Source organism: Crinia signifera, chromosome 4 (assembly GCF_055691185.1).
Source record: "Crinia signifera chromosome 4, ASM5569118v1, whole genome shotgun sequence".
Lineage (NCBI taxonomy): Eukaryota > Metazoa > Chordata > Amphibia > Anura > Myobatrachidae > Crinia > Crinia signifera.
Window position 1 is genome coordinate 142,753,056 of NC_139220.1, and position 19,253 is coordinate 142,772,308.

Sequence of the window (19,253 nt, forward strand, 5' to 3'; positions counted from 1 at the left end):
ATATATATATAATTATATATATATGTTCTAGTTTACTTTGGTCAGTCTGTGTTATTTGACCTTTTAAGTAATTGATACCATGCCTATAGCATTGGGACATTTAAAAAAAAATGTGCATGGTTTTATAAAAGTACTTGACTAGAAAACATTCAGGTTTATCTGAAAAAAGTGATTAATGATGGTTAAGTGTCAAAGATTACAGGAACATGGGTTGGTGGGTTCCTTTAAGAGCAGGTTTGCCTAGTGTGAAATGTGATGCTGAGAGAGGCAGCCCCTTTTCTCTTCAGCAAAAGCAACTGAGTGTAAGTAGAATCACCACAGACACAGGCTGTACATACTGTAGCTTGCTCAGCTGTGCACTACACAGCACAAGGTGAGTGCTTCTCAATTTTACTTAAGTGCAGAGATTTTGCAGATAATTATATTGCATGCAATCATTTTAGAGAATCAATTGAATTTATATTGTAAATATATAAATATTTCTATAATACAACTAATAGAACCATGGATTCAGGAGATGCAAGTCTTTTCTGGAATTAATGTGATTTACTGCATATGATTGCTTTATACAACTCCAGACACTAGTAATCAATCATCTACAAATATAGAAGAAATCATAACTTATGTATGATAATCTATCTTTAGAATGCGACATGTTTCATTAAAACACATTACGCACTCAACTGTGTAGCACTAGACAGCGTGCTGGTGAGCCATTATTATTATTATGATTTTATTAGTAGTATTATTATTACTATTATTAGTATTCATTTTTATTATTATATTAGTATTATTATTATTTTATTATTAGTATTATTATTTCTATTATTAGTATTCATTTGTATTATTATATTATTAATATTATTATTATTAGCTTGCTGCAATTGTGGTGGTTGCTGTTATCTAACCCTCTGAAACATTTCCTGGTCTTCTCATGTACACTATTATGTACAGTATGTGATGAACTTAGACCTGCAAGCACTTCTACAGCATGAGTGATGGTATTACAGCATAGGGGGCTGGTGTCAGCAGTGGAGTTATACACACTGTAATAATTCATGTTTCAGTGGCATACTTATGGACACTCATGTGTCACATAATTAAAGATGTGACCCAGATTGCATGTCCTGGAACTACCTCTCTGTGGAAGTGCATTGGTCCATTACAAGGCCACCGTGGGCCCCTGTTAAAATTTTAATCCTGGACCCCTCTTCTTTAGATATTTATAATTAAACAACCATCATGAAAATCTGCTGTACCCTTGCTAGAGCATGGGCAATGTTAATAAACCTCCAGAATGAATTGTAGGCTTTGCAATCAATCAGCTTCTAACTGTCATTTCACAGACTGCTAGACAAATGAAAAAGCCGATTGGCTACTTTGTGCACCATCTCCACTTTATCTCTCAAAGGCTAATACATGTTCCCTGTGTCTTTAAAAAAAAATTACTTGGAGAAACAAAAAGTTCCTTATTACTTGACAGAGATGTTTAAAAAGAATACTATATTTAATCAGTTTGGATCCACATATATAAGGTCTGTGGGTAAAAGCTGTATCCTACCATAATCACACAAATTTTGTCAGCTCCAAACAAAAACTCTGGATCCACACAAAGTTCGCACAGACCCAGATATTTGCAGGTACACAATAAATATCACTAAATACCATCAAGAACCAAAACATGGTTTGTTATGCTGGGTACACACCAGGACGACTAGGGCCTGATCCCCTCAATCTAGATCCAATTCCGACCAATTGGATGTAGATTGTGTGGTGATTGGGCCCTTTTCTGTCCTGGTGTGGACCGATACCGATCCAATGCGGGGTCCCGCGGGTCGGTCGGTCGTTATTGAGATCCTACCTGCTGCAGGTAGGATCTCAATGACGACCATACAGCCGGGTGCGGGTCGCCATCGGATCGGACCCGCTCACGGTGCACATCGTGAGCGAGTCGTGCCCCCCCCGCGTCACCGTGAGCGGGTCGGACGAGACACTGACGACCCGCTCACGATGTGCATCGTGAGCGGGTCGTCCTGGTGTGTACCCTACATAAGTGGTAAGTTAGTGTGGATAGCTAGAACCTCATTGGTTGCTATGTACAACATTCCCTCTTCTATATATCTACATATTTAGTAAATATATCCCTTAGTTAATTTAAAAAATATATACTAAGTATGTCCCAAATGGTACTTTCCGTAATGTACTTGGAGTTTACAATCCCCACAATGACCTATTCAATATAACACAGTAACAAATGATCTTTTACAAGAATACATTTTTAATACCAGTAGTATTTTTAGAAATTACTGTAGGTTCACTTGACACATATGATGATTATAACAGTAACTATTGAGCATTTTGGTGGCAAAGGGCAGTTCAGACAAGGAGTGCCCTTCCCACTCCGGGAAGGCTCATCCAGGGAGTGAGGTTGATACATCAGTGCAATTCCCCCCTGTAACACATCTTACCTGTCCGCTACAGCTGATATTATATAACAGCACAGGGGCAAAACAGCAGCAGACTCCCTCCTGAAACCAACAGCATGTGCTGGGCTGTGGATGGTGGATGGTCCAGTAAGGATGCTGCCAATGAGCAGGAGATGTCTACTCTCCTCGTACATGATGTTCTGCTGCTGCTGCGATGATGTACAGCAGCCAGTGGTAGCAAACTGGTAGTGTGCTTTAGCCATGGGGGCCCTATGAGAGGGGGCTGGGCGTCTCAACCCCTGAGCCCCATCAATTTCCGTGTATGGGTGTCACCAATGAATTTCATGTACACTTAAATGCAGTGAACCTTAAGGAGATAAATTTACTAAACAGCGACATGAAGTCTTTTCAAACCTGGTAAAACCCGCCTTCACAAAAGGCAGCATTTATTTAAGGTAGATTTGCCCTTCTATATATGATCTTCCATTGATCTCTGGCAATTTCTAAAAGGTAGATGCTAAATTGAAGTGGGCTAAGGGACCTTCCACACCCAGGGGGAGGAGCAAGGCCAGGGGGCTTGCTCCTTCATTATCCATGCCACCACTGGTTGCCTTTAGTAACCAGGTGGCGAGCGAAGCGGAGCAGAGCTAGCCACCATGCGCAAAGCGTGGCGAGCAAAGCAAGCCCATGAGGGTCCATTTGGGACCTTTCTTCTGACCCTACTCCTCCTCTCTCCACCCCCTCTCCTCCCCTGTGACGTCAGGAGGTCCCTTAGCCCTCTACAATTTAGACCTAACCATTTCTAAAATCCTATCCAGTAGGATCCCACTACTAACCTTCTGTTACTGCCTCGAGCTTGCACACATATCCAAGATCCCCTGGTGGCAATAAGTATCTATGTAAATAATCAGAGCAATCTCATGCTTTCATCTAAATAATACAGACAACAGCAGTCCCCATTATTTTGAATGGGGAATGTGGTCTGGTCCTATGCTCCATGCCCTGTGCAATGTGAGCACATGTGGCAGGATGGCCTGGCATGTGCAGAGGGTATTCTGGATCAGTAGCCTGGCAGCATAGTGATAGTGAACGATTTCAGTTTGCTGTTCATTCTTCCCTAATACAGACTATAATCGGAGCAGTGCATTTCTGTTATTTAACCCTTAAGGTGCGCACACACGGGGGCGATTTTGTACACTATCGCGGGAAATATGGTCGCTAAGCGACCATATTGCCCACGATGGGAGTGTGCACTGGCGATATATCGCCGGGTGCGTGCTCCCGTTTTTACCCCTGTAGTGATTGCTGGTCGCAGGAACATGCTCCTGCGACCAGCTGATTACCACTGCCGGGCTCCCCCACCAGTTTCTTTTTCATCAGCGACCATCTCTGGTCGCTGATGAAAAGGAGAAACTGAGCAATATATGGCTCAGCCATATATTGCTCAGCGATATATGGCTGAGCAATATATCTCCCCCGTGTGTACGGGGCTTTAGAAATCACTATATATTGCTGCAGTGTGGGCAATAAGAATTTGATTTCCCTTCTTTTATGCTTTGCCAGCCCTTTAGTGAAGATGTCTTCAGTTGTTGTTTGTTCTTGGGTCTTTCTGTCTTTTAGTATTGTCATCAGCAGGTGAGATGTGTTCTTGATTGGTTTTAGATCATGTGATTGACTCAGTCAGTGCAGAATATTCTTTGCCTCAAGAAACTCTGGGGTTGCTTTTGCAGTATGCTCTGGGTCATTGCTCCTCTGTAGTGTTAACCTCTGAGCAATCAACTTTGCTCAATTTGGCTGATTGAATCTGAGCAGACAATATGTCTCTCTACACCGTAGGGCCAGTGAGGGTGGTGGCAAAAACCAGCCCTTCTTCCCAACTTAAGCTGCCATAAATTCAACAACCAAATTACAAAATTAATGAGCCATGGTTCCCATACCGGCATATGGAGATGCAAATAAAAGCTAGCAGGAGATATTAGTAATATCTCCTGTGTTACTTACCTATATAATAAAAGGACCTGTTACTTCAATAGTAAGTGACAAATAATGTTATCACCTTCTGTACGGAATGTGGAATGGGCCCCTAATACCCCTTTCACACCAGAAGCAAATTACAGGGTTAAAGCTTTTCAACCTGGGAATTTGCTGAAAAATCTGGGTTTTTCTTTGGTGTGAAAGGGTCAACATGGGTTTTAAATCCCGGTACTCCAAAACTGCTCTTGACCAAGGTCGGTGATGCTGGGATTTAAGACCTGTGTTGACCCTTTCACACCACAGAAAAACCCGGGTTTTTCAGCATAATTCCAGGTTGAAAAGCTTTAACCCAGTAATTTGTGGGCAGGGCCAGTGCTAGGGTGTCCGGCGCCCTCCTGCAAACCATATATTTTGCGCCCCTCACATTGCCATTGCAACTAGCTGCAGACCGATTGTGGGAGTGTATGCAACATGCGATCCTATGGAGGATCTCGGGTGCATGTACATGTATGCATTCACCATCGTGCTGTGTCCACAAAATGTTGCAGGCACTAAAGGTGCCCATACACGCTGCGAGAATCGCATACCGTATGGGCTAGATCGCATCGCACGGCATGCATGCAATGTGTGTGCGATGCGATCCGAAAGCAGTACAAAAAGTATGTGCAGCACTCGTGACTGAGGGGAGAGAAGGAGAAGATGGAAGAAGAGGGGAGGAGATAGAGGGGGCGGAGTGTTGAGGACTGGCAGTGGCACTGGCACAGCACACTGAGAAGAGGGAAGGAAGGGGAGGCGGCACTGCTGCCCGTTCGACATTTGATTGACAGCTGACAGGCGCAGGGAGCAATGGGTAGGGGGCGGAGCCGGACATGACCTGTCATCCAGGCATTCACAGACAGCGCTACATGCCTCAGCGCAAGTGTCTGTGAGGAAGAGGGGGCAGGTCACAGGAGGAGGACAGTGTGTGCGTGGTGCAGGGAGCTGCTCAGCCTCTCCATACTGCCGCCCGCTGTCAGACAGGCACTGCGGGCGGCGTGCAGGAGGCAGTGACAGTGAGGGCTGAGGCAGCTTTAGCAGAGCAGGGAGGGAGACAGCGCCTTTTCAGCATGGCGCCTCCCTGCTTTGCAGGAGCTGCTGAGTGGGTAGCGCCGGCCCTGTTTGCGGGTGATATGAATTGGGGTCAGGCTGCACCCGGCAAAATGACTCGGCACTCAAAAATGCTGGGTAATTGCTAGAGATGTGCAGACTCGGATTCCAGAGATCTGAGCCCCCACGAACGTCATCATTCCGAGCCCGGTTCGGAGCAGCGCTCGGAGATTCCCGCCTGACTCGCGGCCATCTACGTGGTCAGGATGTCATCTCCCAGCGCCGGATTTCACGAGGCTTTAAAAGCGGCTGCTGCGCCCGCCATCTTCACTCCAGTCTAGTAGTGGGTTGGGAGAGGGTGTGTTGGTGCTGCTGCTGGGGCTTAAGCTTGAGCTTGACCTTGAACGCAATATTTTTTATTCGCTGGGGCTGTCTCTCAGTGCTGCTGTGTAGTCTAACTGTGTACTTGTAGTACTACTGTCTCCTCTATGCGGTCAACCTCTGGTGTGCTGTGCTGTAATTATTTTATTTGCTGGGGCTGTCTCCCTCAGTGCTGCTGTGTACTCTGTTCTCCTCTCTGCTTAGGGTGGGCTCTCCCTAGCAAGGAGGACAGTCTAACTGTGTACCTGTAGTACTACTGTCTCCTCTGTGCTGGGGCCTACCTCTGGTGCTGTGCTGTAATATATATAATATGAATAATTAATTATATTATATATAGTCCACTGCCTGCACTGAATCTGCCAGTATTATTTAGTTACTCCGTCCACTGTTGCCACTGGCAGTGCTACTGCCTACCTAGTGTACCTACCTAGTACATACTAGGCTGCTATATTTAATTTAATTAAAAAAAAATACTTGTGCTGTGTGCGACTGTAAAAAATAATTCCATGCTGCTGGTGCACTGACGTGTGCCACTGAGTGCCACTGCCGAACAGTACCTAATAATAAAATAAATTATTATAAATTCTGCTGGTGCACTGCATAAAGCTACTGGTGGTGTGTAATATAACTACCTTTTGTGGTGACCACTGGCAGTGCTACTGCCTTCCTGCCTACCTACCTAGTAGTTTATTTTCTCTACCTACTAGGCTGCTATATTATTAATACTTAATTCATTGAATTATATATAGTCCACTGGTGCTGCCTGCACTGAATACTGTGAATAGAGGTTGCCAGTATTATTTACTCAGTCCACTGTTGCCACTGGCAGTGTTACTGCCTAAGTGTACCTACCTAGTAGTACAACTACATACTAGGCTGCTATATCTAATTTAATTTAAAAAAAAATACTTGTGCTGTGTGCGACTGTAAAAAATAATTCCATGCTGCTGGTGCACTGACGTGTGCCACTGAGTACCACTGCCAAGCAGTACCTAATAATAAAATGTATTATTATAAATTCTGCTGGTGCACATACTAGTATTGCTGACATATCTACCTGTCTTGTGCCTAGTACTGCCTTATCTACCTGTCTGGTGCCTAATACTGCCGTATCTACTGCTGCAGTGCCACTCTTACATGAGCCATGTGTTTGTGACGCACTCTTGTGTAGCTTAGCGTAGTTATCTAGCTTCCTCGGTGCAACCTTTTGCCCTAAAAAATATATTGAGAGGTGTGGTGTTCAGAATAGACTGGAAATGAGTGGAAATGAATGTTATTGAGGTTAATATAGCGTAGGAGCAAAAAAAAAAAAATCTGCGATTTTTGCAGTTTTTATGCTTTTTTAACAAAAAAATCAGAACCCAAAACCCCAAAAATCAAAACACTTAGGAGGTGTTTTGCCAAAACCCATTAGAACCCAAAACCTCAAGGTAATCAGAACCCAAAACCCGAAAAGTGGCCGGTGCACATCCCTAGTAATTGCCTGGTGGCCGGTGAGAAAGGGGTTTAAGTCATAAATGTGGGCATTTTTATTATGCATGTGGAATTGAAGCTAATGTAAATTAACTGTTTCCATACTCAATAAATATCCTTTTAACAAAAGGACAAAGTGCAGTTTTGCACTGGACATATTTTTTTTTTTCATTTCTTCTAAATGGTTTCTATAGAGACAAGTGAGAATTTGCTGGTATCAGCACTTCAGTTATTCACCTTTAGGCTTTAAAGGACTTTGATTTTCAGTTTGTTACAGTATGTCAATCATATCATTTTGTCAGGCTCTTAAAAGATTACTAGTTCTGTTACAAGGGTAAATACTGCATTTTTGTTCCTAAGAATATGTTGTATGTTGTTGAAATATGTATGGGTTGCAGAAATGATGTAGTAGATGTGTTTCTACAATATACACTAGATCTTGATATTTAAGGCAGTGCTTCAAAAGTCAAGGATTCCATTAGTTATTACATTCGTTTTTGTTACTGGTAAATTAAACAAAGTTAACCTCAATGATAACCTGTGCATTGGGGGTTATTCAGACCTGATCGCAAACCTCCTTTGTTGTCAAATGGACAAAACCATATTGCACTGCAGGTGGGGCAGATGTAATATGTGCAGAGAGCATTAGATTTGGGTAAGATATGTTCAAACTGAAATATAAAATGCAGTGTAAAAATAAAGCAGCCAATATTTATCCTGCACAAAAAAAAAAAAAATATCTCACCCAAATCTAACTTTTATGCACATGTTATATTCGCTCCACCTGCAGTGCACATGGTTTTGTGCATTTGAGAAAAAAGTAGCTTTTCGATCAGGTCTGAATAACCCCCACTATCTTGACGTGCGTCTAATCATCATTTTGCTGCTGTTTTAAATGAATGCACTTCTCCAAAGCCAATTTATTGCTAGGAATATATCTTGCATGACAAATTTGTATCAATGTTTCCAACTCATTTATTGAAAGTGGATGTCATTATCTAATAGGCCCCATACATCAGCAATTAATTGTGACAAACCTCCGTTCTGGAGAGGATTGTCACAATTACTCTTTAATGTGTGTGGGCTCCTCCTTTTGGCAATCCCAATCAACAATTAATAGGGATCGCCAATCGATTGCTGAATCAGATTTTTAAACATGATTAAAAATCTGGTTTTATTGGAGTTTCATTTTTGTATGTGTGGGCATTCTAACAGGAAAAATCTGCTGATCACTGAAACAAATCTGTAGTGTGTGGGCAAGTCAAATAGATTGAAGAAACCATTTATCTGGGGGAAAAAATCCATGGATCTGAGAAGCAATTAATTGTGATCGCAGGTGTATGGGGCCCTTATCTGTGTGGTTCCAGTCTGCTAGCACCTTTTGCTGGTACAGTGGAATTTTCAAGAGTTCATTATGAAGCTGGAAGGGCATGCAATTTACATTTGTCTTACAATAGTTTGTGATGTATGTATTCTAGCAGGTATGGTTCATTAGATTAATAGTAAAAAGTGTGTAGGTCGACCCCACAAGGTTGATATAAAAAATGGGTACTTATGTATTATCTGGGCTCCCATGCTAAATGAACCCCATTTTTTCATACCCCTACTATCCAACTATGCATGGAGTTGACTTTATATAGTGTGGCGAGCGCAGCGAGCCACCGTGCCCGAAGCATGGCGAGCGCAGCGAGCCCCGCGAGGGGACGCGGTCTCATAAGAAAAATGGGAGCCCAGATATTACATAAGTACCAAAAAATGTCAACACATAGGTCAACACAAGAAAAATTATGACATGAAAATTGTCGACACATGAAAATGTTGACATATTGTTTTCTTAAGTTTTAAGTCTGTCAAATTTTTACTTTTGGCACATGGTTCCCCAGTTGGTGTATTGAGCAGATCTATGTATCGTGCAGCTACAGTATATATCCAATCCCCTGCAGCCACACTCTACATACGGTAGATATGTTCCGCTGCAATGCATTTTTTCATAACGTAGAAAGGGAGCTTCAAATATTTAGAATTCTCTAGATTTCTATGAAGGGTCAGATAGCTCATGGATAGAGTGTCTAACTGCAATGCTGCAGGCAATGGGTTTAAAACCCGGGTATGCATCTTAAAATGTAATTTTGATTGAATAACAAAGAGTTTTCAAGTTAAGTTAATGAATGTTGTACAAAAATAGATAATAAACAACTACAGACAACAACGCCCATACCGCAGCATTGACTTTCAACCCAAGTATCAGATAACATTCTAGCTTTCTAATTTCCAGCATCCCTCATTTACAAAACCCTTAAGGGAGTTAGGGGCAGATTTATTAAGCTCGGTGAAGTGATAAAGAGTCTGATTTTTATCACCGGCCAATCAGCTTTTAACTGTGAAGCTACAGGCTTGGTTTGAAAAATGACAGGTAAGAGCTGATTGGCCGGTGATAAAAAGCAGACAGTTTATCACTTAACCGAGCTTAATAAATCTACCCCTTAGACTGCACATGGGAAATAATGTGATGCAATGCTATGGGAATGGTATGGTAGAAAGGACGCTATATAAATAAAATAATTATTATTATTAATAATAATTATAGTAATAATAATAATGCTTCATGAGTAGAAAAAAGTTTTACTTATAGGTTAGTTTGGCGCCCACCAAGCAATTTGCTTAGTGGGCTATTCTATATATGTAGTGAAATCGCATTGCATCACATCGTATGGGCCAATTTAGGCCCACGAGGGGCATCGTAACGCATCCTCTGACTTTTTTAATACCCCACTATCCACGGCTGTGTGGAGTCGATTTTATATAGTTGGGCAAGCGCAGCGAGCCACCGAGCCCGAAGTGTGGCGAGCGGACGCGGAATACATGTAAAGTAATCCGCGTCCGCTCGCCACGCTTCGGGCTCGGTGTCTCGCTGCGCTCGCCACACTATATAAAATCAACTCCACGCCGAAATGGATAGTGGGGGTATGAAAAGATTAGAGGACGCGTTCTGCCGCCCCTCACAGGGCTCGCTGCACTCGGGGTGCCGTGGATATTACCATTACCATTTGTTTCTTTTGCTTCTATTGAGTTGGCATTATCTTCTCGCTGTAGATTGTAAGCAATCCCAAGCAGGACTGCTCTTCCATCTATCTCATGTCTGTGCCCTCTTCTGCTTGGAAATATTATTTACATTTCCACCATCTCAGGTATTTAAAACAAACTGTCCAATTTTCAACTGGGTGTGGATCAAAGGGTCATTGGTGTCTAGGTAAAGAGTCATGAATGGTACACAAGCTGAAGGTCGACATGCGAAACAGACCTTGTACAGACCTTGATAATTAAAATGGAGGACATGGGATTAGGGGCAAATGTCTGTAGATGGGTAGGGAACTGGCTGTGTAAAAGAGAACAAAGAGTGGTTGTGAACAGTGCCATATCAAATATGATACCAGTACTAAGTGGATTGCCACAGGGTTTGGTTCTAGGGCCCATTTTATTTCAACTTTGTAATAATGATATTGGGATGGTGTTACTCAGCAATGTATCAATGTTTGCAGACGACACAAAATTGAGCAGAATCTCTCACTTTCTGATTCTCACATCATATTACATTTGGCCCCTGATTTTGAACTGATCCCTTGCACCAAATGCACATAATGGGCAGTATTCAATGTGAAAAATTTGCCGTGTTTTATGGCGAGTTTGTGCTTTTCTCGCGTTGGATGGAGACTTTTGCTCTCAAAAAGCGAACAACCCTATTCAATGTGCACTTCTCGCCGTCTTTCTGAGTGATTTTCGCCATGTCTTTCCGTGTAGCAATTCTCCATCTTTTCATGGAGAAGTGGAATGTGAACTATTAAAATAAAAGGTTTTTTGTTTAAATTTTGGTGTAAAAAAATCAGGAATTTTATTCTGAGAAAGGACATGCTATTTTTATTCATGTGCTTATAGCACATGAATATATATTTTAATAAAAAAATTTTTTTTTTTTTTTACACAGAGCAGCAGCCAGCAGGTCGCCGGGAGCCGAGCTGCTCATTAGATATTCATATATTCACTGCACCCGATCATTACATATGATCGGGAGCAGTGAATATTCCCTGGTCCCCTGTTGGCTCTGGGGGGGGGGGGGGGGGCAGCTTGTGCTGCCTGGGTCCCGGGGAGCCCACCTCCCCCCACATACATTCTGGGGCAGGCAGGGAGACTTTAATCTCCCTGCCTGCCACCGTCCCATGGCTCCATGCCGCGGACGCTCATCCGCTGCAGGGGTTAAGATTCGCCGCAAGGGGCAACTCGCCCCTCCGACATTGAATACGGAGAGAGCGAGTGGCAGCCAGCAAAATTTCACATTGAATACTGCCCAATTAAACAGGTACTTCTTCAAAGTGGGCAGATGGAGAGTGGTACGGCATATGGGCAAATATCCATATTTATTTACATGCATGTAATGCAGTTGCACCCACGGCCCACGCAACTGTGCAAAGTGGGAAAATGTAGGTCTGTTAATCAGATTCTGTAAATGTTGTATTATTATTATTAATAATAATAATAATAATAATAATATATGAACATAAATTGCACTAAGTATAAGATAATTGCCTGATAAGACGTGTGTTGCATTTACAGTATATGAGCGAACCAATTGTTTCTCAGTTTATCATATTCGTTGTGTTACTATTTTTTTCTAGATAACTGGCAACATACACACTTTTCAGGTGTGAGTCATATCTATATCAAATTAGAGGAACGTTTCCTGTATTGCTGTCCACATAAACAAGATGTCTTTGCTAACAATCTAAAGAAGTTTTGGTAGCGTTCCAATGAACTCTATATTGTCACATCACAGAAAAGCTACAGTAACCATACTTACCTACTATTTACCTAGAAGACTTTGCAGTTATTGCTCAGTCTACTTGTTGATGACTTAACACATTTCAGAGCTTGGTCATGTATTGTGTTTAACCCACAAGGGGTTTCATGTAAATGGCCATGATAAACCAGGGAGTCTTTCCGATATTTAGGGAGGATAGGGAAGTATCTTATATGAATAGAAGTTTGGTGGCTTAAGACACATCGGCAGGCATTCAGTGACCACATCTGGTAGGCAAAATATATGGTCTGTTTACTATGCATTGTAGAGAGAAATTGGAAGGAGCTTAGGTTAACAGGCAATCCTAACTGCCATGCTACAGGATGTGTTTGAAAAATGACAGTTAGTTACTGGTTGGATGATACTATGGGGCAGATTTTTTTAAGCCTGGTGACGTGAAAAAGTGTACAGTGATAATGCACCAGCCAATCAGCTTCTAACTGTCAAGGTACAGTTAGGAGCTGATCGGCTGCTGTATTATCACTGCCCACTTTATCATTTCACCAAGCTTGATAAATCTGCTCCTATATATCCATCCACTTTATTTCCATCCAAGGTTTAGTAATATGTCACAATTTAAAAGGTCCCACTATCCCTTTCTAACAAGTGTGGAGATATTTAACACCCCATTGCTGGTTGTGATTGCACGGAGGGCTCGCGCATGCATACTGCGGACCGTGCACATGCGTGGTTCTCCGATAATCGCTTGGGCTGCGAATTCACAGCCCAGCCAACAGTGCCAAATTAGCCCCATTGCATACCTCCCAACTATACCACTTACCGTGGGAACGTCCCAGCATTCGAGGACGTTCCTGCGTCCCGCCCGGGGCTGCCATTGTCCCGTAGTGGGGGGGGGGGGCAGTTGAGCGTCTATGCAGCGCCGCAGTGTGGCGTAAAATGGGGGCGCGGCTGGAGGACGCATCATCCCGCAAGGCCATGCACCCTTTTCAAAGGCCACGCACCCTTTTCAGGAGCAGTCCCGATCACCCCCATCGAAAAGTTGGGAGATATGCCATTGTTCAAATCCTATTCATATGAAGCCAAACTAAAAATAGAGAGTTGTCCTTTTTGCCTTGTGTTGTTTGTTACTTTTTTATATGTGAGAAGGGTTGCTTAAGCCTAATAACTAATGTGGGTACTTGTTTCCTAGCACGGCACCCATCGCATCACATACCATAAGGCATTTGATGGTATGCGATGGTATGCAATGCGATGCAATGTTAGCCGATGTTATACAATTTTAAATTGTATACCATCGAATTGTATGCCATTGTATGGCATATACAATGGTATACGATTTTAAATTGTATAAGCACCCTAATGGGTGTTTTCAATGTTAAATGTGCCCCCTATAAGAGAAATAATTGTATAAGCACCGTAATAGGTGCTTACAATGTTAAAAGCACCCCCACGCCACCCGTACTATCAACGCCAACCTCCGACCTTTTCATACCCCCACTATCCACGTCGGCGTGGAGTTGATTATATATAGTGTGGCAAGCGCAGCAAGCCACCGAGCCCGAAGCTCGGGCTCGGTGGCTCGCTGCACTCGCCACACTATATAAAATCAACTCCACGCCGACGTGAATAGTGGGGGTATGAAAAGGTCGGAGGACGCGTACCGCCGCCCCTCGCGGGCTCGCTGCACTCGCCACGCTTCGGGTTGGCGTTGATAGTGGCGGTGGCGTGGGGGTGCATTTAACATTGTAAGCACCTATTAAGGTGCTTATACAATTAAAAATCGTATAGGGGGACCATTTAACATTGAAAAAACCCATTAGGGTGCTTGTACAATTTAAAATCGTATCGCATTGCATTGTATGCCATTGTATACAATTTTAAATTGAATACAATGCCATACGACTGAATATCGTGGGCGCCGTGCTAGGAAACAAGTACCCTAATGTGTCAAACCTATCAAATTATAAGGACTTGAATAGGTATATGTGACATATGCCTGGTATGAGGGCATATGCTGCTGGTGCCATCGTCATGTATTTTGTAACTTTCAGATTTCCAAATTCATTTAAATGAATACAAATTGTTCATGCTTTTTGGAGCCCAAATACAGGAAACTCTGTATGTAAAACGGAAGCCAAATACAACTTCCTCAGGGGCTGTATGTGGGAGCAGGGCCGCAACTAGTAATTTTGGGGCCCGGGAACTTCAGTCCGGGGCCCCACCCCCTCTACGCTCCCGCAAAACGCACACACACCCCGCACCCGCACACCCCCTCACCTCAGCTGACCTCGCTCTCGGTGAACACACAAGCCATAACACAGGCACAGAGCAACCCTCTGTGTCCTAGGCTCGGCGCTCTCTGCAGGCTGCACTGTGTATCGCGCATGCCTGGCTGGGGGGCCGCCGGGTAGGGGAGGCAGTGTGCGGAGGTGGGGGGTGTCACTGTGGGCAGCTGCCCGGGCACCTCCAGAGGCCGGAGCCCAGGACAGCTGTACCCACAGCACCCCCCTGTGTGGGAGTGGTGGAAAATGTCTGTAACTGTTCATCACTGTGACGCTGACCATAGAACGCAGAACAGTGCAGCTGACCAGCCGACAGATTTAAATATCAGAAACATATCTTGTCATTGTAGCGTCCTTTATCCAATATGTATATTACTCAGAAAATATATAATATTGCTTCTTTTGTCTCAGCCTTATCAGCTACATTTGCTCTGGTTAGTGCACTGCTAGCGTGTTTGTGCTTGTGCTGCAAAAACCCTTTGGATGAAAACACCATATGTCTTTGTGTGTTAGTGATGTTGGAGTGGTGCAAGTTGTGCATACAGTCAGAGGGTTACTTCTGGGATCATGTCAACTACATTTTTTTCTTGAAAAACAAAATCCAAAATGTGGTCATCAAATTCACTTACTGTAAATTGAAAGCTGTAGTAAAGCCAATGAAAATAATGAATTAGAAAATATTTCCCATGACTGCATTTTCTGATAATCGTTAACATCTTTATGACCAGAAGTAGTTTTCCCTTAATGACATGAATCTGTTTTTCCACTACAATAACTTTAATTTCTGGTCTAATTTAGCAAGTTTTATTCTTTAGCTTTCAAAGGGAGCATATTGGATTAAACAATGTTTTTTGATGGGATATACAGTTGCTTGTACTCAATTACCACAACACTGAATTATCCTTCTAGAACGTTATCACCTGTGCAAGCATTTTCCATATAGATAGCAGATAATTGCACTGCAGGAAATAGTTAAGGTAGTTAAAGAACCAAGATCAATGGCAGAAAAAAAACTCCATTTTTTCTTCCAAAAATTATTGTATTTTTGTATTTACTGTACCACAAAATTGTTGAGGTGTCACGTGAGGTTCTATTTGGTCTAACCTATTTCAGCACTAATAAATCCAAGACAAATAGCAAATACAAGATCAGGTCCAGCTACACCCCACTGCTGGTACAGTATGTGCTTAAAATGATGTTCTGCTATTAAATGAAGTACAGTACTCTGCTAAAGGCGTAAATGACAAAAACAAAGTGTTTGAAAACCTGCTTTATAAAAAGGGCCTGAGGCTGCGTTCTCACAGAAAAGAAGTTACAGGAAAGCGGCAAGTTTTTCAGCAGCATATGAGCAACATTTACATCAAGTGCAAGCTAGTGTATTTACGCCAAGAGATGCAGATAGCCACCTCTGGATTGAAAGCATATTGATAGGTTACATGAAGCATTGTGCACTTTAGCCTAGTAACCAGAATTAATATAGATATGTCCTTAGTTAAGCCCATTAGTCAGTAGACAATACTTAACTCTAATTTACACATTTGCATGAACACTGCAGATTCACTGACTATGAGGTGGTACTAAAGCAAAAAGTGTGCCTAGACAAACCATGTTGCAATGCAAGGGGGGAAATTAGGGATGTAATCACATGTCTTGGTTTTGGTTTGCAAACAAGTTTTTGGATCAGGATCTGCATTTTTATTAACATTAATTTTCAGTCCATTTTGAACACCTCACAGCTCCCAATATTGTTATCACAAACATTGGCTAAAGGCTGCATCGAGCTACTGTACTAAGCAACAGAGCAGCATCACAAACCACTTTGTATAGCACATGATCTACTGTATGAAACAATGCTAACCGGCAGTGGCAGATCTCTACCTCTTTTTAAACATTGTGAAAGATTTTAATTGAATGTACCCTTTCCTAGACTTTCTGCCCCTGGACCACCTCTATTATAGGTAGTACCATTGTGACTCGCAGCAGCCACAGCATTAGTAGTTTTAAAAAAGTTGCTTGCTTTTCGGTTGTTTTTTTTCCAATATCAACAGCTGTGACTCTCTACACAGATATTAACCCTTTGAGTGCCAACGTTGCTGTGAGAGATCCTCAAAATGGCCGCTAAAAATGCCAGCGTCACCCACAATGACGATAATAAAACGATGAATAAATACAAATACAGCCAAGTCAAATACTTGAAGTTTAGTTAAATATTGCACCCAAAAAAAGAACAGGTGCTGTGGGCAACGCTGGCATTTTTAGCAGATATTTTGAGGATCTTTTACAGCAACATTGACATTCAAAGGGTTAAAGCAGTCGCATTGGAGCTAGTACCAGATATTAAGGCAGTAGCCCAGGACTTACTGACCATTATAAACGGTATCACTGCCTGCCTGAGGTTTGATAAGCATGCAGAAGTTTAAAAAGCATATTTTTTTCAATTTTAAACAAGTGACACTGACCACTGACTACAAGCAGTAGGTCGCTGTCCAAATAACTTTTATAGGAGGACTCAATGTACAGTGACAGTCACACAATGTGCTCCAGCCCCCAGTCCTAAAGGTTTTTTTTTTTACAGTGTGACACAGCCTTGACTTGAACACATAGTGCACCCTCTCTGAGTCCACACACAGACACAGTACTTTTGCACTCCTACACTTTACAAACATTAAGGACATTGGGGCAGATGTATTAAGCCTTAACAAGAGATAAATGCCAGGGTGATAAAGAGAAAAAAACGTCCAGCCAATCACCTGCTAACTGCCATGTTACAGACTGTGTTTGAAAAAAAAAAAATGCATAACCCTTGCATTTATCTCTTGTTAAGGCTTTATACATCTGCCCAGCCCCACTGTGTGAGACCTACAGTAGTTTAAATGGTGAATCCAAAACCCATATCTCCCAACTTTTTTGAGGACATGCTCAGGACTCCTGTACGTGGCCCCACCAAGTGCTCCAGAAAAGAGGATGTGGCCTCAGGGAAAGGAGGCATGGCTTCATGGGAATGTCCACAATCGCAAGGCTACCCCCTGTTTTACTGCTGGGGAGGGGGGTGTAATGGAAACACTCCCTGTCCCTCTGTCTCCCTGAATAGCGCATGTACATAGCCTCTGTTCCTCACTGCTCTGCTAAGCAGAATAGTGTCAGAAGGGGGGGGGGGGGGATGGGAACCAAGAGGACGTTTTGCCTTTTATTTTTTTTAAATACGAGCAAGGCAGGAAAACCTAAGCAAGGCTCGAAAGTACCAGAGTCACTCCTCTTTAAAGGAAATACATGCAGAGTAAATACTGGCTGCTCTTGCATGAAGCTTACAAATACTAAGCAGCCTTATTTTTACACTGCAATTTATATTACAATTTAGACACACCTCTAACATCTAATTCTCTGCATGTTTTAATTCCGCCCCACCTGCAGTGCAACATGGTTTGTCCAGGAGCATAGTTACTTCCAGGCACTTGGTGTGATTCTGAATTAATGAACTGGGAGTTAATGTTTACATGGATTGCATGTGCCGGACCCCTACCGCATATGTGCAGAACCTGTCTTGCGATCGCAGAGCAGTTTAGTGAATGCGTCTGCCTGATTGACAGGCAGAGCATTTGGGGGAGTGACAGTGCAGAGGGGGCTGGCATTTGGGAAAATGGGGCCATGTCGATATTCTAAAACAAACCATAAAGCTAATCACAATGCATTAATATCATTTTAAACATAATAATCAAAGGATTCAACATAATATCAATAGAAAAAGTGATGACATTCTGTGTCAAAACATGACCTTTCCCATATACTTCTGGGTTATTATACTTTTAATTGATCTCATAATACTCAATTAGTGGGTGATCTACCAACTAGGGATCCTTAGAATGTTACTGGGTACTTCTACCAGATCAAGCTGTTAGTTTGTGAAGTTATATTAATAATATAAAGGTAATGCAGCTGGAAACTGGATAGATGAAAGCAGGACCAAGGCTAAAATACACACTTCTGGATGCTGGGACAAATGAGATTCTGACCGGACACTGGGCCTGTACTGGAGAGATAGTGGCAGGACAGTGGGTGGTACTGTACTGATGAGACACTGGCTGGTTACTGGCAGAGATATCATCAGGGGGGTAGACTGCCAGGACCAGAATTAATCATTACACTCAGAGCACAGAAAAAGCTGCTGGCGCTGGCCATAAAAGGAATATGAATGACTCATCACACAGCTAAGCTGAGCGGTGAGTCATTCATTAATAAACTCTTCAGCCAATGCTAGCAGCAGCATCTGCACAGGGATCCTGATCTTCTGATACTGTGATTTAAAAGTACCAGCAGCAAGGCCGGATTATGCATACATTCTGCCTCCATGGTTGCTTCATCTGCAGCTCTTCTCCTCCTCCTAGAATGGAGAAACCTAGGCTCACCTACAAAGGTGAACATACAGGTTTGGGACCGTGAAACCAATACAAAGGTGGTGACAGATAAACAGATGGGTGGTGGAGGCACACAGAATGGGACAAACATGGCATGGGCATGAGGGGTGGGCAAGGAATGGAGGTAAATAGAACACAAGCTCTATAAATGGCTGTGCTCTACCTTCCTAAAACCATCATTTGATTTGCAATGACAATGACTCTGTAGCACCCCGATACTTCCCCAATGTGACACCTATGAATGCCATGACAATTTGGGAGCCACCATTCAGGTGTATTTCTGGTAATTTTAGGGGTAACTAGACAGCAATGGAGACATCCCCTTTTAAGATTGTTTTTTTTTTTTTTTTTTAAAAAGACTTTAGTCACATGATCATTATCTATGCTATTGGAGATGCAACTTTGG

General features: G+C 42.6%; 1 protein-coding gene across 1 annotated transcript in view; it reads left to right on the plus strand.

The window, feature by feature from the left end:
- The first annotated feature begins 278 nt into the window (after positions 1 to 278).
- SLC38A4 (solute carrier family 38 member 4) overlaps positions 279 to 19,253 on the plus strand; it is an 82,088-nt gene continuing 63,113 nt past the window's right edge. Inside the window, exon 1 of the mRNA XM_083182644.1 lies at positions 279 to 373. The gene's annotated coding sequence lies outside the window, so the exon portion shown is untranslated. The remainder of the gene's footprint in view (positions 374 to 19,253) is intronic.